Raw genomic sequence first — 21,634 nt, forward strand, 5'->3', positions numbered from 1 at the left:
CGGTACTTTGAGCTCTACCTCGTCTCACTGAAACCTGCATTTTGGGTCCTCCTCTCCTTGCCTGCCGGTACGCGAACATGACACAACCTTATCTACCACGCTGTCGTATATCAACAGTATCATTTGCTTTCATTTTTAATCACTTACCAAACTTTATCATGGAATCTGTGAGCAGCTTTTTTGCTCAGTTGTCTCTTGACGTAGTCAAATGTGACGTGGCGTTTGATGGTCTCTGGTTGTCACATCACTGAGAATCGCTTCCCTTGTGGACGCCCTTCATGCCAGGTCTGCGTGGCGTTCACTGCATATGATTCACAACATGAAACTAGCTAAGCCAAGGAAAAAACAGGATTCAATTGGCTTAAAATGAAAATCCTTGTTGTCATTGATACAATAATAACGATGTTTAAGGTTATGGTTAAAAGGGATGTTTGCAGTGGAACTGAAATGAGAAATGAGTACAGCTACATTATGTTAAAGCCTAAAATCCCAACAGTAGCGGGGATCGCAGCAGTAAGGACAGAAAATGTATATATGCATCTTTGTGGTTGGTATGGCTTCAGAAGATAAAATTTCTGGATTCAGACCTGGGAAGGACTTTATCTGTGACGTTCTCCCTGTGCTTGTTTCCTTTTTGCTCAGGGTGAAAGACTGGTTTTCTCGTCAAAATGCAACTTGATGCTGCCTTTGTTATTCCAGGACATGTATGAACGGGTGAGATAAATAACATGATGTTTAACAGTGTCAAGTTTCCTTTGGTCCAAAATCACTTGTGGCAGCATGCAAACTCTTGAGGAGAAAAAACAAAAGAATAAACAGCTGGGTTCACCAACACACACACCTCCATCAAAGATTGACTTCAATTCATGTTCAGCACCAGAGCAAAGAGACCGGATGGGCAAGCATTTTTGACAGAGGTCATTTGGCTTTGCTATTTTACTTCTAATAAATGGATATATAAATAAATCAATGAATGAATAAATACATGAAATGCAGAGTAAAATGACCTGTTAGATTTAAAATAATAACAAAAAAAGAACCAATTTCAAGCATAAAGCTACTTTGAATCACATCATTAACTAGCATACAGGGAGTGCAGAATTATTAGACAAGTTGTATTTTTGATGAATAATTTTATTATTGAACAACAACCATGTTCTCAATGAACCCAAAAAACTCATTAATATCAAAGCTGAATTAGTCAAAGGAGTTTGCAAAGAAAAGCGTCTGGACTTCTTTAAGTTGCTTGAAGACGTTTCACCTCTCATCCGAGAAGCTTCTTCAGTTCTAAGGTCAAATGGCCGAGAGTCCCAGATTTAAACTCAGTGGGAGTATCCCCCCAAAGAGGGACAAAGGACCCCCTGGTGATCCTCTAATCACATGCGCCCAGGTGTGAAAGCGGGTGTGGGACCTAATCAGCCAGGGTTTCGGGTGAGCTCATTGTGAAACCTGGCCCCACCTTGTCATGTGAATTCCTGAGGTCAGATGGCCCAGGATGTGAGTGGGCGTTAAGGCGTCTGGGGAAGGAACTCAAAACTGGATTATAGATGGCAGATAGTTGGTGTCGTAAACCACCACCTCTGTTCAAAGATGGTCGCTCACAGTGGACATAGATGGCCTCTTTCACTCCTCTTTCAAACCATCTGTCCTCTCTGTCCAAAATGTGAACATTGGCATCCTCGAAAGAGTGACTACGATGACCTGGATGACTGAGAACCTTCACAGACATCAAAGCTGAATGTTTTTGGAAGTAGTTTTTAGTTTGTTTTTAGTTTTAGCCATTTTAGGGGGATATCTGTGTGTGCAGGTTACTATTACTGTGCATAATTATTAGGCAACTTAACAAAAAACAAATATATACCCATTTCAATTAATTATTTTTACCAGTGAAACCAATATAACATCTCCACATTCACAAATATACATTTCTGACATTCAAAAACAAAACAAAAACAAATCAGCGACCAATATAGCCACCTTTCTTTGCAAGGACACTCAAAAGCCTGCCATCCATGGATTCTGTCAGTGTTTTGATCTGTGTGTACTGTGTACTGTTTTCCCTCCTTGTAAATCTCATTTGATGATGGACCACAGGTTCTCAATGGGGTTCAGATCAGGTGAACAAGGAGGCCATGTCATTAGTTTTTCTTCTTTATACCCTTTCTTGCCAGCCACGCTGTGGAGTACTTGGACGCGTGTGATGGAGCATTGTCCTGCATGAAAATCATGTTTTTCTTGAAGGATGCAGACTTCTTCCTGTACCACTGCTTGAAGAAGGTGTCTTCCAGAAACTGGCAGTAGGACTGGGAGTTGAGCTTGACTCCATCCTCAACCCGAAAAGGCCCCACAAGCTCATCTTTGATGATACCAGCCCAAACCAGTACTCCACCTCCACCTTGCTGGCGTCTGAGTTGGACTGGAGCTCTCTGCCCTTACCAATCCAGCCACGGGCCCATCCATCTGGCCCATCAAGACTCACTCTCATTTCATCAGTCCATAAAACCTTAGAAAATCAGTCTTGAGATATTTCTTGGCCCAGTCTTGACGTTTCAGCTTGTGTGTCTTGTTCAGTGGTGGTCGTCTTTCAGCCTTTCTTACCTTGGCCATGTCTCTGAGTATTGCACACCTTGTGCTTTTGGGCACTCCAGTGATGTTGCAGCTCTGAAATATGGCCAAACTGGTGGCAAGTGGCATCTTGGCAGCTGCACGCTTGACTTTTCTCAGTTCATGGGCAGTTATTTTGCGCCTTGGTTTTTCCACACGCTTCTTGCGACCCTGTTGACTATTTTGAATGAAACGCTTGATTGTTCGATGATCACGCTTCAGAAGCTTTGCAATTTTAAGACTGCTGCATCCCTCTGCAAGATATCTCACTATTTTTGACTTTTCTGAGCCTGTCAAGTCCTTCTTTTGACCCATTTTGCCAAAGGAAAGGAAGTTGCCTAATAATTATGCACACCTGATATAGGGTGTTGATGTCATTAGACCACACCCCTTCTCATTACAGAGATGCACATCACCTAATATGCTTAATTGGTAGTAGGCTTTCGAGCCTATACAGCTTGGAGTAAGACAACATGCATGAAGAGGATGATGTGGACAAAATACTCATTTGCCTAATAATTCTGCACTCCCTGTATTTAATTACAACCATACACCACTCACAGAGAAAACAGTCTCAGTTGGTTTAGTGCATGAAATAGGAGAGATTTTTTGTCAAGGTGCAGAAGTGAATTAATGAATGCATCACCCACTGGCTCTCAGACTGAGCACAGAGTATCATTAACACACTTCCATTTGATTTCCCATTTTTTAAAACCAGCTGACGAACGACCACTTCTTTGTTCCAAAGAGACGTGACGGGCGCTTCCCAAATGTTGACCTTCAGTGTCCTTCTCACTATCTTTTTTTAAAATTCTTTCCATGATACCTGTTTCAGCTGTGTTATCAACAAACTGAAATTTTCAACTACAAACTGGATCTAATATTACAGGCTGTTTGTTACTCTCAGCCAAGAATACTATGAGAACATTTTCAGTCGTCTCTGTAACTAATTGTAAGGTAAGACTGGATTAAATTACTTGTTAATCGGGGTTGTTGAAGTGTACGCTTTTTGAAATTTGGTGTTAATGTCCATAAAAGTGTAGAGAGAGACAGAAACATACTGCTGGTTACACTTACACTAAAAGAAAGATCATGTCTGTGTCCTGATTAAGACGGGGATTTGTGTCGGGGTGTGGGGCTGCAGCCTTAAGACCCTTTGTTACGTCCCTCTGCAGCCTCTAATCTGCTCAGTGTGTTCAGCTGGTGCTAATTGGCCACACCTAGTCAGGTGTGGATAAAAGCATACCTGAGGCAAGCTTCCCAGAAAGCTCACTTGTCTTTGCCTTGGTGGCACCAGCCATTTTAGCCAACCTGGTATTCCATTTTAAGATAAAACCTCTTCTCACCCACAATCTGGTGTTCATCTCCTTTTCTGTTGCGGCTTTTGAGCCGCGTCGTAACACCCTTCCACAGAAAACATGCCACATGCTGTGCTCTGAAACCCAATTTATTGCTTGCTTTGTGCAATAACGGTTTCCTGCTGTGCCAAAGTGCAGCGCAAGTGCATCAGAGAAGAGTTCAACTGGTTTGACGTACCTTGATGTATCTTACATAATGTGATGTAACTTAATTTACTGTGTTCAACCACACAATGAACGAAAACATGGGAAAAAAAAGTTGATTCTGTGTATATATGACTTCAGCAAACGTTATGAGAAAAGTTTACGTGCATGTAGAGACCTCAGAAGGAAAGCAGTGTTGTGGAAATAACACGCACTTTTTTTTTTTCTCTTTTTTTCTAAAAATAGTATTTAGGTTTTATTTTCATCTTATTTTATTTATTTATTTATTTTCTTTTTTTGGGGGTATATTTTGACTTTAATCTCAACTTTATTCTCAAAGTGATCAACTGTTTTTGTTTTTTTTTCTTAAAATAATAATCCCTTGTAGTTTTCAAACCTGCGGTCTTTAGTCCTTTTAAATCGAACTCTGGTTTGTTTTCCTACTTTGTTTGTTGTTTGTTTGTGCAGATGTGAACAAAATAATCAAACTTGGGTGTAGACCAAAACAATGGAACTAAAGCCCATTTTCCATTAGTACCTACTCGGATTAACTCGGCGCGGTTACGAGTTCTGTACGGGCTAGCAACTAGCTGTGAAATCAACACAAATGTTCTGGAGTAGTCCAGAACACAGCACCTTCTCCCCGTACACATTCTCATGTGGTTTGTAGTGACGCATTTTTAGTTCACTTGGATTTTTCTCTGTGTGAAAACAAACCAAACCATGAGAAAAAGCTACAAGTTTTCAAACTCCTTAACCAATTCAGACCACAGTAAACAAACTACAGGTTTGTTTACTGGAGGCCCTCGGACCCTCCAGCGGAGATGAGGAATGGCTGAACGGGCCCTCGGACCCTCCAGCGGAGACGAGGAATGGCTGAACGGGCCCCTCGGACCCTCCAGCGGAGACAGGAGGCTGAACGGGCCCCTCGGGCCCTCCAGCGGAGAAGGCAGGTGGCGGCATGGGAGCCGCGGAGTGCTGGATGGACTCATCCGAGCTTCCAGCGGGAGCTGATGTAGAGCCAGAGGGTATTGGGACCCCTGGCTGAATGTTAAGCCGACCAGAAGACTGAACTGCTACAGGGGGCTGAGCTAATGGTTCAGGTGCGAGCTGAGCTACTGGAGACCCGGGGAGCTGAGCTACTAATGGTGGTGAAGTAGATGACTGCACGGGAGACTGAACTGAGGGCGTCTGCACTGGCACAGGGGACTGAACTGATGTCTGTAGTAACGGTGGTGGTGAGAGTGGAGTAGGTGGTGGAGTTGATGACTGCACAGGAGACTGAACTAGAGGTAGTAGTGACGGTTGGGGAGAAAGAGAAGCTGGTGGTTGAGTGGATGACTGTGCTAAGGGAGACTGCACTGGGGACACTGGAGACTGCACTGGGGACAGCTGAGCTGCAGGAAACTGAACCGGGGACTGCAGTGACGGTTGTGGTTGAGGTGTAATGGGTGGAAGGGTGGCCGAATTGGCTGCGGGCCGGGCGGCTAATGGCCCAGCTACAGAGTGCATTAATGGCAGGGCTATAGAGTGAACGGCTGACTGAGTAGCAGCCGGGATGGCTGAGTGTAGTGATGATTGTGGTGGAAGAGAAGCAGGTGGTAGTGTGGATGATGGGGCTAAGGGCAACTGAGTGGCAGACCGAACTGAGGGAGACTGAAGTGCTACGGGGAACTGAACTGGTGGCGACGCAGGAGACAGAGCTCGGAACTGAATAGGCATATGAGCGATGGACTGAGCAGACATATGAGCTATAGATTGCACAAGTGGTCGAACCAAAGGTTGAACCGAGCACTGATTAGCGGACTGGGCTAATGGCAATGTAGGAGGCTGAATAACAGACTGAGTTAATGACTGGAGTGATAGCTGAGGTGAAAATGGAGCTAGTGGCGGAGTCAATGACGCAGCTAGCGGGGACACAGGAGACGCAGCTAGCGGGGACACAGGAGACGCAGCTAGCGGGGACACAGGAGACGCAGCTAGCGGGGACACAGGAGGCTGGGCAGCTAAGTGAGCTTCAGGAGGCTGGGCAGCTAAGTGAGCTTCAGGAGGCTGGGCAGCTAAGTGAGCTTCAGGAGGCTGGGCAGCTAAGTGAGCTTCAGGAGGCTGGGCAGCTAAGTGAGCTACTGGCTGGGCAGCCGACTCAAAAAACACAGCCCCGGTATAAACAGTCATAAGGTCCGGCGAAGCAGACAAAGTGTCTTTTCCACTCACCACAGCCGGCAGTTCTGAAGTCCCAACATCCGGCTGTGGGGTGACGCGCCGGCGGCGCGATCGTCGCTTCCTCCCTGCAGACGGCTCCGACGGGCCGGGCAAAACCACATCCGGCGGGCCGGGCAAAACCTCCGGCAGGAGAAGTTGACGCGACTGTTCTGGGGTGGCCGTAGTCCGCTGCTGCTGGACAAAGTCTGAGGATTCCCGAGCTTGCACCACCTCCCGGGCTTTATGCAGGTTGGAAATTAAGTCTGAAACTCCCCTTAGCTGGCGGAGGTAGGGATTCTTCTCCAGGATCGCCTCGATGGCTTTCATCCCCACCACTTTCACCCTTGCGTTGGTGGTGTGGGTTACCCAGTCCATCAGGCGTAGGATGCGTGTGAGATCGCTCTCCCCCGACAAAACTGCTGGATCCATCTTGTGGTGGCGTCGTACTGCCACGGCTGGGGCAGCAGTCGTGTTGTGGAATGAATGAGGACCCAAGATGCAGATGGTGGTGGAGATGCGAATGAGGATTTATTTACAGTGAGAAATAACCAAAGCCAGGGCAGAACTAAACATAAACCTAGACTGGGGAAACTAATCACAAAAGGAGGACACGGGGCGAGGAACAGAGAGACACGGAGTAACACTGAGGATTCACAGAGGATGAACACAGACGACGCCACGAGGAGCACAGGCAGACACACAGTATAAATACACACACCAGGTAATCAGGAAATGGCACACAGGAGGGGACACGGCTGGAACTAATGGGCATAACGAGACACAAACCTACAAAGTAAAACAGGAAACACACAGACTGTTTTACAACACAAACACGAGGACACGAACAGAGCACCGAGGACAGACACAGGTAGGGCTGATAAAACACTAAATTCCAGGTTCAGCCCTAAACTAATACAAAATCAGAATAAACACAAAGCACAAAATGAAATCCAAGGAAACACAAAACGCTGGGTCAAAATGACCCAGGACCATGACACCTTTAGGCTTGATTTAGACCGACTCAACAACAGCATACTGCAAAACGTGGAAATGAAAATAACTGAAATGAGAAGCAAATCCATATGAGCTCATCAATGTTCATAAGAGCAGATAACATAAAAATGTGTGAGGAATGGTTGCAATAATACTGCTGTGTTATTTGTTTGTACCCTTCTAGGCTATGCATGGTTTATTAAGAGCCAATTAGTTTTAAACTATCCATCCATCCATCCATTCGCTTCCGCTTATCCTTTTCAGGGTCGCGGGGGGCGCTGGAGCCTATCCCAGCTGTCATAGGGCGAGAGGCAGGGTACACCCTGGACAGGTCGCCAGTCTGTCGCAGGGCCAACACATAGGGACAGACAACCATTCGCACTCACATTCACTCGCACATTCACACCTAGTGGCAATTTGGATTATCCAATTAACCTATCCCCACAAGTTGCATGTCTTTGGACGGTGGGAGGAAGCCGGAGTACCCGGAGGGAACCCACGCAAACACGGGGAGAACATGCAAACTCCACACAGAAAGACCCCGGCCTGATGGTGGAATTGAACTCAGGACCTTCTTGCTGTGCGGCAACAGTGCTAACCACCGTGCCACCGTGCTGCCCGTGCTGCATAGTTTTAAACTATGCATTTTAAATTAGATCTGCAGGGATAGATCTAGTTTGTCCCTGACAGGAGACATGAAATAAAATCCATATAAAGAACATTGTTAATATAAAGCATGATTGTATATATTTTCTTTATAACTAGTTCCAACTGTGTGTTTTAACCATTAGCTGACCACATAGGCTGTTGGATCACCAAGACACAGGTGTAGCACATATGAGTCTGTTCACCGAAGCATAACTGTCGTTGGTTATGTTTAAAAAAAAATGATTCATATTCCTGTTATAACCATTATTACCATAATATAGCTTGGATCACTGCTGTAGTGATACAAAGTAAAGGCTGTAAGTGGACCAGAGTAAACGACTCTCTAGGGACTCACTAGTAAACTACTAGCTTCCAACTGAATCTCAGTTGCCACTATAGTTTTCTCAGTGCCACAGACAACAAACAAACACACATTAGTAGTTTGCATGATTGACAGGATCTTATTCATATTGTAAACCTCACCTTTGAAACAGAAGAAAGGTACTCTGCTGTTACAGGGTCCATCACCTCATTTTATATTAAATGCCAAGGAGGATTCCAGTTTATGAAAGCAGAGGTGCTGTTAAGCCCTACACATACATACTGAACCCAGTCCTTTCCAAGTCTGTATGCTTGTTGAATCTCCCCTCTTTGCTTATACTGGTCAGGTCTGTGTGGATTATCCTGGAGTAATACTAAAATGTGTATAAAGCACTGTTGGCTTTAAGAAAAGTCTTAAAATAGTTGCATCAGAAAGTCATATCTTAAAATTGCTGGGATAACTAGAGACAGAAGTTAATTCACACCATCATAATACAAGTAAAAGTAACAATCTTTGCAATGCACATCCATCAGTGATGTTGTACCACCACACAATGCGCTATCTGTACTGATTGTTGGTTTGGTCTTTAAACCTTAATAATCTTGTACTCCACAGACCACAGTGGAGGATAACATTATTAAAGATTATTAAGAGGAAAAAAAACAAAGCTACTTAGCCCCATGTGAAAAGATAATTGCCGTCACTGATTATTTAATATTAACTGTGATTGTACACCACATGTGTTGGAAAGATGAGTTCAGTTTTGCTAGGACCCAGGTCCTGCAAGACTAGTAAATGAACTGCTTCTTATACTGCTTTTCTACTCTATCTCAGCACTAAAAGTACTTTTTACAACTTGTTTCATTCACCCAAGCACTTTTTTCTATATATTTAATGTTAACAGTGTGATGTATGAATCACTCAGTAACTTGGGGTTAGTATCTTGCCCACGGATATTTGGCAGGCAGACTGGATCTTCTGATTACTAGTTGACCTACGCTCCCTCCTGAGCTATTGCCACCCCAAGAAGTGGTGAATCATGAAATCACTTAAATAGAGCCTGTCTGACAAAGTGAAGTAGGGTAAAATATCTAAAAAAAAAAAAAAAAAAAAAAAAAACCCAAACAAACAAAAACATCTGAAAAAGCAACATGTGGACAACTTGCTGCATCTGATGGAACCATGAATTCTTCTCTGCCAGAAAAACCTGAAGGAGTCTTTTGGACCATCAGTTCCTGCCCTGACTCTCAAGCACACTTGAGTTATGCAGCAAGACAATGATCTTAAACACACCAGCATGCTCACCTCAGTGGGTCAAAAAAGCCTAAATGAAAATGTTCAGTTAAAGTCTGACCCTAAATCTAACTGAGATGCTTTGCCATGAGATTAAATAGGTCATTCTGGAAAATCCTCAAATGTGGCTAAACCAAAAAAGACAAGTTGGCCAAGTTTCCTCAGCAATGCCAAAGACTAATTTCTGATTATTGCAAATGTTTGATTGCAGTTCTTGCTGCCAAGGGTGGCAAAACCAGTTATTACGTTTAGACTTACTTTTTCACATAGGGCCAAGAAGATTTGGATAACGTTTTCTCTTAATAAATCACAATTTTAAAATAATTTATTTTACTTGAGTTATTAAAAAAAGGAAAAAAGACATTAAGTAGGGGTCAAATACTTTTTCACAGCTCTTTAAACACTTAAATAAAAGTAGCATCATAATAATTGTCAAAAAAATTAACAAACTAACAACACTTTGGTTTCAATTTGTTGTTTTATTATTCTTTAATCATAGGATAAACAAAATGTACAGTCTTAAAGTCCAATGCAAAACTTGAACTTTGTGCAATTTACATTGTTTTTGGGAGCTAATTGTTAAGAGTGCAAATGATGTCGTGTACTGAGAGGAAAGAAAAACAATATAACAAGGAAAATGTAATCTAAGCCATCTATTAGATTTATTTGAAAAATTTCATGAAAAAATAAAAAAAATTTAAAGAACAATAAAAATACTTTTAAAAATATCAATATCTAAATCCTTTCCTTATTTATTTGTTACTTATTATGATTTTGCGAATATATTTTGATTTCTAACGCACCTTCTTTCTCCTCAAGTTCAGGTGTAGGTCTGTTTTCTTGTAACATGAGGGTGGGCTGCTCCTTACATGCTTGTTTGTTCATCCTTTTTCCCGCATGCCCTCGTAACCCCCTGTTCACTTTCAGAATGCTATGAACTGTCAGTAATTCCCTTCGGCAAAATCTTCAGAAGATCACTTATATAAGACGTGCTTAAAGGGCTTGAAATGTTTAGAAAGCCATGATGCAATTCAGTCTAACAAAGGTCTAAGGCTAGAGACATTGCAATTTGGCATTTTGCTCTCGTTTTGTTAAATGCAGAAAAAGCTATATATTACTTTAACAGAAATACTTGTAAAGCATAATTAAAACCTAATACAAGCCACTAAATTAAATGTCAAACGTCCTTACTCCTACGTACAGTATCTTTACACTTTCTTACTTTTGTGGATGGTGACCTTGCCAGTAAACTTTTCTCTGTAGTGACTCTGAGCTTCAGTCTACATCATTCACTGTTTCATGATGTGATATTTCTTGGAGTGAGGAGAGAAAATATCCTGTGGAGAAAAATAAGACAGGAGATTATGTACAAAGTGAGCAGAACAATAGCTGGAAAAGATAAATATACAGTATGAGGCTAACACATCCAATAATAACGTCTGTATAACTACAAACATGTACAATGAATATATTTCAGATGCAGACGTCATACATATTTTTTGGACACTTGAAAATGCAGATAGATTGAAAAGATGGAACTCTTTGCCCTGACTACCAAGTGTCATCTCAGGAGGAACCCAGACACTGATCATCACCTGGCAAATATCATCCCTGCACTGAAGCATGGTGGTGGTAGCATCATGCTGTGGGGGTGTTTTTCAGCAGCAGGAACTGTGAGACTAGTCAGGATTGAGGAAAAATACATGCAACAATGCATAGAGACATACTTAATGTTAACCTGCTCTAGAGTGCTCTGGACCTCAGATTGGGGCGAAGGTTTATCTTCCAACAGGATAATGACCTTAAGTACACAGCCAAAATAAGAAAATATTAGTTTGGGGAGCACTATGTGAATGTCCTGGAGTGGCCAGAGCCCACACTTGAACCTGACTGAACATCTCCGAAGAATTCTGAAAATGGCTACACACCAACGCTCCCATCCAACCTGATGGAGCTTGAGTGGTTCTTCAAAGAAGAATGGGAGATACTGTCCAAAAGTAGGTGTGCCAAGCTTGTAGCATCATGCTATAAAATATTTGAGGCTGTAACTGGTGCTTCAACAAAGTATTGAACGAAGGCTGTGAATACTTTTGTACATCTTACATTTTTGTTTTTCATTTTTAATAAATTTGCAAGAATTTCAAGCAAACTTCTTTTCACTTTGTCATTATGGGCAATATTGTGTGTAGAATTTTGTGGTGAAAAATGAGTTTAATTAATTTTGGAATGAGGCTGTAGCATGAAGAAATGTGGAACAAGTGAAGCACTGTGAATACCTTCCAGATATACTGTACAGTTCTCATGTCTGAGAAATTAATATTGCTGCCCTGAGATCAGGATGGCCAATAAAATTTGGCTTCTTCCATTCTTGGCTTCATTCTCTATAATGACTACAGTCATCAAGATTATTACTTTACTGTATATAGTATCACCCACGTGATCAAGGCCTTGCCACCATCATCAGTGATCCATATCCTCAGTAAACGAATACATTTTTCCAGTTTAGTTTATGTTTCAGTGCAAATGTACAAAATAACACTTGTTCCTTTATAATGTTTTAAATCTATCATGTCTCAACGTTAAAATCTGCCACTTCAAACGTTTTAAAACCATTTTCAAAGATGAATGATGTATAAATTACCTAAAAAGTCTCACTGCTTTACATCTGGTGAGTGAAGCCATATTTTAGTCACTGCCTTTTCCATTTGATTGATTGAAGTGACTAAAAACACTTAGAGAGGGCAATTGCAATGGATTTGAATAGTGGAGCTTTATATTGAAAAAGGAAGTAATGAATCGATTTGAGGAATTTAATAGTCTAAACATCAGTTAAGAATAATGTGCAGTGGTATAAATATAGTAAAGTAGCAAATCAAGTTGAAGTAAATTAAAATATCAAAATGTAAATAAAAACAATATCATGCTAATGGCACACTTAAGAGATTAATTAATACACTGTTTAGTCTATTAGGTTTTAATCCACCTCTTTTATTATTATTATTATTATTGTTATTATTATTATTATTGTTCACCAATGTAATGTTTAAATACATGCAAAACCAAATGCAAAATACAGAAGATTTGCAATTTATGTAAAACACATTTGTGCCATTGATTTTGAAAAGAATCATCTACCACGACTGTGAGGCAAGGTAAAGAAAGAAAAAATAGATGGGGAGGGAAATAATTTATAGTGAAAGTGTTAAGCTGAGTATTTTTTTTTTCATTTTAAGGATAAGAGACTTTCATGTGATGCTAAATGCAGAAAAGTGTAAGTGTGACTGTTTCACATCTGATATAAAGTTCTGTCAAAGCAATGAGTAGATTTATCTATAAACTGTATATGTGTTTACAGTCTGTGTACGTATATGTATGAATACGCTTCTTTAAAAAAATACACAAGTTCTGCAAATGACGTGCCTCAGGGCAGGAAGTGACTAAAGCTTAGCAAAATAAAAGGGGAAAAACAGGTTGCTGACCAGTTTTGACCAGATTGTTTTCTCCCGTATAAAAGAAAAACAACAAGAAAAAAACAGTTTATGATATTTAAAATAGAGCAAGTGATGAGTTATAAAATCTCATCTGCATACTAAATTATCATAGACTCGACTGATAGGGGGAATATTCAATCAAATAACTAGCTGTAATGGTTAAATCAGATTAAGGGTAAACGTGGGGAGAGGAAAAAGCTCTTGTTACATTCAACTCTTTAATATAAACAAATAAAAGGTCAAATAGTTTTCCAGGATATTTATCCTTTGTATCTCCATAAAACCCAAAGAAGAATCTAATCTCAAACATAGTGACAAATAAAAATATAACACCGCCACACAAATTCTCAGCTGACCTCAGAGGTCTACTTTTTCTTGCATGTCACATGCATTTGTTCTTTTGGTTTTGGTTTCTTTTAATGATTTCAAATCAGTTTATTCTGATGATTTTCACGGATGATGTGGTTCTGTTGGCTTCATCGGGTGGTGGCCTCGATTTGGAATGGTTCGCAGCTGAGTGTGAAGCGGTGGGAATGAGAATCAGCACCTCTAAATCTGAGGCCATGGTCCTCAGCTGGAAAAGGGTGGAGTGCCCACTCCAGGTCTGGGACAAGTTCTTGCCCCAAGTGGAAGAGTTTAAGTATCTCAGGGTCTTGTTCATGAGTGATGGGAGCGTGAGATCGACAGACGGATTGGTGCTGCAGCTGCTTTGATGCGGACGCTGTACCGGACCATTGTGGTGAAGAGATTTGGGCATTTGACAAGGATGCCTCCTGGGCACCTCCTGGGTGAGGTGTTCCGGGCATGTCCCACCGGGAGGAGGCCCCGGGGCAGACCTAGGATACGCTGGAGAGAATCTATCTCGGCTGGCCTGGGAAGACCTTGATATTCCCCCGGACAAGCTGGAGGAGGTGGCTAGGGAGAGGGAAGTCTGGGCTTCGCTGCTTAGGCTGCTGCAGCTAAGTGGAAGAAGATGGATGGATGGATGGATGGATGGATGGATGGATGGATGGATGGATTCTGAGCGATGTCACAAAGTGTTTTGAGGTCTAAAGCATGATGGTTTAATAAAACAAATTATTTATTCACTTAATGTTTGGTGTGGGTTCTGAATTAAAGCATCACAAGGGGGTAGGGGTACTCATTCCAGACTGGAAGTTATCAGGACGTCTGAGACACAAATCATGCCACACATGAAAAGCAGAACCGCTAATGCCGTATTACAAGCCCCAATCTGAGCTTCCCGGGAGTTAGGAAAACTCCAGCTGTTGATGTGATTGTCTAGCGCTTAGCTTGAAGATCTACTTGAAAAACATTTTACCTTTGAAGATGAAACCTGTTTGCTCCTCTTGTCACAGCCAGCATGTCCTGAACATAGTACAAAGCAAATCGTGGGCTATAACTATTTGTAGTGTGTGTTTAGCTTTAGCTGGCTGTAGTCCCTTCTGATCCCTGTACAGCCATAGTGAGAGCTTGAGACTTACTTGCCTTGCCAGCATTAAGTCCGTCGTTACCAATAACTGTGGCATGTTGGGAGCAGCTAGTTATCTCCCATCATGCCTCGGAAACGTGTTGCCAGTTAAGACGATTAAACTGTGTATTTGTTTTGTATGTAACTCTTATGACTGTTCCTGTTAATATTCTGGGGTAAATTCACTGATAGTTGTTGTTTTGATAGAAAGAGACATTACACCATGAGTGAGTTCATGTGTGGGGTTATTGAGCCTCTGAAGTACAGTGTAGCTTGGTGAGATGTTCAATAAAAGACCTCCCCTTGCCTCCTCGGGGTGGAATAACAGGCTCAATCTTTGTGTGGGTTCCTTGTTGTTAAGGTTCCTCAAGTGGCCACAACATACTTCATAAGCTCCTTAGTCTACGATGACCTGGATGACTGAGAACCTTCACAGACATACTTCATAATATTTGTAGACCAAATTTCTAGGCCCTACCAAGGGTCAGTGGAATATTCAGTGGTCGTAGAATCATCTCTGCAATTTGCAGGTGATGTGGTTCTTTTGGCTTCATCAAGTCGTGACCTCCCCTAGCTTGCACTGAGGCGGTTTGCAGTGCAAACCAGAGGGGATAATAATTAACACTTCACAGTGTGAGGTCATAGTTTAAACTGGACACTGGTTGCTTAAACTGGAAACCAGCTGCTGTCCCAAGTGGAGGAGTTTAAGAATTTTGTGGTGTTGCTCAGGAGCGAGGAGAGACCAGCAGACGGATCGCTGCAGCATCTACAATCCTGTCTGCTGTTGTGAAGGGAGAGCTGATCCCTGAAGCTTTGATTTATAGGTCATTCTATGTTTCTGCCCTCCTCACTAACTCTGGGTAGTGACTGAAAGAATGAGATCATAGATACAGACCGCAAAAGTGAACTTCCTCTGAAGTTCTGCTCGTCCTGCAAATCAAAATGACCCAGTTGAGGTGGTTAGGAAATTTGACCAGAGTGTCTCCTGGGTGCCTAAAAAATGATGTGTTTCACTCATGTCCTAGTGGGAAGAGAACCTGGGTCACATCAAGGCTGGTTGTCTGTTAATTTCATTAATTTTGGACTGTGTCATCATACAAATACAACACAATGACTGTTTATTGAAATTATTGAAAACTACTGGAAGTGATGCCAAAGTCAAAGGATGGTAAAGAAGCTATTAAGTAAAAATGTGGAGTGTTTTTTTTTTTTAATATTATGCAAATTAATTTTAACTTTACAAAGAATACATAAGACCTGATTCCTTCCAAACGAGTGCAACCTTGGATTTCTCCTCTTTGCTTCTTATACTGGCCAGGTCAGTGTGGTGTTTCCTACAGTACGATTGAGCCTCTGACCAGGTTTGTTCCTGCTTCACCAGAAAATAACTTGTGGTGTTAGCTTTGAGAGGTTTAAGAGAGAAGTGAGTGTCACAACAGATGTATTATAAAAGTTAGAATCTCTTAAAATTGCAAGAAGTAGAAAAATACATTTTTTCATACCATCATAACACAGGAAAGGGTAGCGATTTCCACAGGGTAAATCATTCAGCTCTGTTTGGCCCTGAACCACCACACAGTATTGGTCAGCGTACAAGTTGTTTGGTTGGTTTTTAAGCCAGATCAAAAACTGACGTGTGGTGCCAACATCAATATTCTTATCCTCCATGGACCACTTCCAGCTGTAAACGTTATCATAAAGCCCGATCCATGCCAAGTAACCAGTGATGTCATTTCTGTTTTGTACAATGGTCAGAAGCAATTGGTTGATGTCACTGTTGTAGATAGTGACCATGTCCGTGAATCTTTCTCTGCAGTGACTCTGAACTTCAGTCCAGCTCGTTCTCTGGTTCACAAAGTGATGTTCTCTGAAATAGGGAGAAAGAGTGGAAAGTCCTGCTGAGACAAGATAAAAGATTTTTAATTGGGATACTGTGAAATAACACTTGGAAAGGTTGTAAAAATATAAATAAATTGATGGCAATCTGTTTACTATCTATCTCTCAATCTAAAATTAATTATTTTTATTTTATTTATATGGTATATCATTCGTGAATAAGTGTTTTTTGTTTTTTTTTTAAAAAAGAAGATAACAAAGCAGCTACCAACAGAGAGCTACACTAATGGACCGTACTCATACTTTTACATTTGTTTTTAATAACCAACTTTTGGCTGCACCCTTATTCTCTAGAGGCCACCACAGCAGGTAGCTCCGCATATTTGATTTGGGAAAATGGCACATTTTCCCAGATGCCCTTCCTGAAACAACTCCAAAGGGATTTATGTCTCCTTGTAGAATCTGGGGATCTTTTGCTTGTTAAACAACCATGAAAACCACTACACTACAGAACAACAACAGCTTGTACTTGTTCCTACGTTGGGTTACCTTATGTGAAACCCAACTCTTAGTTCTTCCTTCCTTCCTCTTCTTTCTTAAAATCTGCTGTATTAAAATTTCCAGGTCATTGTACAGTTATATATATGTAATGATATAGTATATGTAGATTAACAGGATAAAAAAATGTATAACTTACCTGACAAGTCACTCTGCTTTTGATTTGCTGAATGATGCAGGATTTTAAGGAAGTGGTTATTTCCTTTCTTTCATTTATTTTACTTTCAAATGAAGATGACCTGATGGGTGGGACTAAAACGTCTTCTGAAGCATAGAACAGCCACCAGCAATGGCTTTCATTTTTGTAGTTTTTATTGAGAAATTATGGCAATAATGAATTGAATAAAGAATAGTGGACATTTGTAAATCTTTATATAACTAAGGAAATATAGCAAATGTAAATATATCAAAAGCACAGTCTACATAAGCATATAAAAATTAAGGCATTCCAACAACACTGTAATTTAAAAGCTAACAAGCCAGTACTTGTAATGTTTCACCTTTTAATCTAGCTATTTCATCTTGTTTTTATGTGCTTCACCCTCGAGATATTCAAATGCAAAACACAGAAAAAAAGAAGTGAAAGTGGTATTCAAGTCTTATACGCCTGCAACGCATTCATTTAATTTGTTCTTATTCATGAACAGTTTAAATGATGCAATGTACAAAGAGGGGAGGGAAATGATTTAATAACAACAAAACAACTGAAGTTGTGAAGGAAAACAAAAGATCAAGCACATGGGATTAATTTAGTGTTTATAGTCAATTAACCTTTGATCATTATGTTTTTCTTTATTTTTTTCTTTTTGGTTAGAATCACAGTTTTGTTTTGTTTTGTTTTTTTAATCTTGACTAATCCCCCCATCCCCAATTTTTCACACTGCAGCATCAAATAATTTGGTATTTGTAAAAACAAAGCTATTTCTTAATTTTGAACCAGACCCTCAGGAAAAAGTTTTCCTGAGGATCTTAAGAGTTGTACTTCTTTTACCCATTACAATTGACAGCTATCCCTGAATCCCACTTTAACGCTTTCTCTACTCATTTTGCTGTTTAGTTTCCTTCGTTATCTCTGCTCATGTTCTAACTAACTGCTATGAGCTGAGTAGATTTATTACAATTTAAATGTAGACTAAAATAAAGTTTGGGTTCCCATCTACAAGTATTATTTTATTTCATTAATATAGTAAAAGGTTCAATTAGCACTGCACAAAAATAGCTGTTAGAATTGTTCTACAAATGGCAACTTTTTACTTTCTTATACTTTTTCAGTTTTACTTGAGTAAAGAAGTCCCAGCTTTTACTGGAGTAGTTTTTAACAGTAGTATCCGTACTTCTACTTAATAAGTACAAAAATACAGAATGTCTGCACATTTGCCACCTCTGCCTCATGAAAGAGACGATGATGTTTTTGGCAGCGTTTGCGTGTCTGTGTGTGTTGCATGAATTCTGATAAAACTTTGCTGTTAACATTTGCCTTACATCCACCAAGTCAATGATTTATTGGTCAAAAACCGACAAAAATCTGTAGAATCTTTGATTCTTACAGCTGTGGTGTGTTTTGTCAGCATATACAAAGTTCTGTATAAAATATGATTGCCACATTTGACCTCTGACCTCTAATTCAAGGTTGATCTGAAGGTCAAAGTGCTAGAGCTTTTTAAAACTATGTTTTGTTACGGGTTCGAAATTGAGGATGAGAGTAAAACAATGATGGTCCAGAAGAGGTCAATCAAACAATTGATTTTTAATGAATGCACGCAGCGTGGAGAGGTGCAAACTGCAGAACAGTTGTACATCTCTACCCAAAATACACTCTAGATTGCTTTTATAACATCAGGGTATTGTAACGCCCCTTCTTGCGTTTACAAGCACATAATTTGCATGTACAGAACATTCATGTATTTTAAGAATTAAATGCAACATAGAGGTTCCTCCTTGTGGCATACTCTTCCGAATATGGTGATGACCTAAGGCCTTTGAGGTCACCATGGACTGGACATCCTTCCGTCACCTGTAACTAGGCAAACTCAAATACCACAAGAAGCTGAATACATTCAGGCCTTTGCTCAGCTACTATTTTACTGTAACAATATACTCAGCCTATAAGCTTTTAAGATTATAGATTTAACTCAACGATTTAAGTGGTTGTAACTGCACCTGTAATAAACATGTTAATATTAGATTATGATAACCCCTGTAATACAAATTATAACATAATGCCAACAACTTCAATAAATGCTTGGATGAAATGATAATTAATGCAATGATAAAGATGATGGTTATGAACAGTAACCCTAAAATAATTCCTATAATTCTACAGTTTCCTACTGCCATTCTTTGTATTGACAACATGTAGGCATACAGGGAATGATATATTGTGGAATGGTACTTGACCTCTGAAGGTATTTGACTCAAGTTATTCATGTGGAGTTATTTACAGATCAGTGCCTATTACCCATGAACTACTCCTACAGAAAGTTTGTGTAATGAAAGTTAACATGTGTCATGCTGATTTTTACCGCTCTACAAACTTCTTAAAGTGTGTTTAAAAAGGACAAAGAAAACAAAATGAATACGTATAAAATACAATACTATTCCCTTAAAAGGAAATATTGCCCACAGAATGAGCTGCCTTGGTTTCTGTTTAGCACTTCTTAGTTTTCCACCATTTTGTTGCCCCATCCCAGTTTTTTTAGACCTATTGCTTAAAATGATGCCTTTTCTCAGTGTAAACATTTGATGTTTTCTATTTTTAAAATATGGATTATATGAATATGAATCTGTATGTTTTTTGTATATTTATATTTTTTGATCATACAAGTTGTGTACGGCATCTGAATGGCATGTCTTGTGTATGTTGTGCATAGCATGTCTCTGGAGATGCAAACCATAAGGAAATGCAAGTTATTGAAATTAGAAACAAATTCAAAGAAGCTCATGATTGGTTCGAAGAGTAGACAACATAGGCATTGGAAACAAATGAGCAAAAGCAGGGATATTTGTTTGATTTGTTTGCATGCATCTGGATTTTGCATAGTTGGTTGGGATACAATTTTGTCCCTCCAATTCTTTATCCTGGAAAGAGCTGTGAACTCTAATGTAGAGGGGATGATTAGACATCAATAACGCTCTAATGAAGATGAAGTTGCTGATATAAACAGTGACTGTGAAACTATTCTCTCATATAGTTTGTTCTAATAATTACGTTATATTAAAAGTAAAAAATGAAGACAGAGAAAAGTCTTGTAATATTCTGCTATTGACTCTGAATAATTAAAAGGTCAAATAGCTTGGTGGGACATTTGTCTTATCATCTACAAAAGTACAGCACCAAGGCTGCTGTTAGTTTTTAATGGAGCAGCAGGGTCTAAAGGCTGCAACACCGCTTTTAGTTCACAAGCACTACAGCTGTGTTCAGAAATGTGCTTACATTCTTAATTCATAGCATGAATGTTCTTTAAATTGTTCTTTTTCAAGGGCGGAATGATTGTACAACATGCATCTCAAGGTAAACATATATACATATACCCCCACTAATGTTTGGTTAGTTTTTGGTGTATTTCTGGGTGGATGTTCGATGACTCTTTTTGGCAAAGTTTGTAGAACTCATTTTAGCTGGTTTGTTTTTCTGGCACAGTATAACTTTTAAGCACAGTCCACAGATTTTCAATAGGATTGAGGTCAGAGTTCTGGTAAGGGTATTCCAGAAGGATTAAATTAGCCCACTTTATCCAGTCCAAAACCAGCTCTGATGTATGTTTGGAATTATTTTCCTGTTTGAACAGCCAGTTATGTCCTAGTTTCAGTTACTCCTCCTTTCTTATTCCATCCACTTTGTGCAATATACTTGCACCACTGGCAGCAAAACAGCCCCAGACAATGATACTACCACCACCATGCTTAACAGTTGGTACAGTTTTCTTAGGTTTAATAGCCTCAACTTTACTCCTCCAAACACTGTGGACAGTGATACTGATATTCCAGCAGTTTCCGTTTTGTGGCATGTTTGAGCCTTGATTGTTGCTGTGTTGTTCCAGAACATCCTAACCAATTTTCTATCATCTGAGAGTGATGGTTTGCAACTCCAAAGTCTGGAAGACGATATTGTACTTCTGTATAATTGTTTGAACTGATGAGCAAACAATCATCAATTTAGTTCCGGTACCTTAGAGCTTCACTGAGATCTAAGAACTTTTCCATTGATTTGAGTACTGTCAATCCAATAAGTGCTGTCAAAGAAAACCTTATTATCCTGGCAAAGAGAAACTACCATTTGTAGTCAATCACGAGCACTAAAAAGAAGCTAATAGATATTAATCCTGTCAAGTTAAAAGAAATGCAGAACCTTCAGAACCTACAAGTAATTTTTTCTCTTGATTCTTATTTTTCATTCTTATTTCTTAAAATCTTTAAAGGCATCGTCAGTCATTTTTTGAGGTTGTTTAATAAAAAGTTAGTACTGCTGCCTCACAGCAAGAAGCTCCTAGATTCAAATCCACCATTTGCCCGGAGCCTTTCTGTGTGGACTTTGCATGTTCTCCCTGTGTTTGTGTGGGTTCTTTCCAGGTACTCTGGCTTCCTCCCACTGTCCAAAGACATACAGTTAGTGGGGTTAGGTTAACTGAGGATTTTAAATTGCCCATAGGTGTGAATGTGATTGAGAATGGTTGTCTGTCTCTCTGTGTTGGCCCTGCAACGAGCTGGCACCCTG

Source organism: Oreochromis aureus, linkage group 22 (genome assembly GCF_013358895.1).
Source record: "Oreochromis aureus strain Israel breed Guangdong linkage group 22, ZZ_aureus, whole genome shotgun sequence".
NCBI classification, from domain to species: Eukaryota; Metazoa; Chordata; class Actinopteri; order Cichliformes; family Cichlidae; genus Oreochromis; species Oreochromis aureus.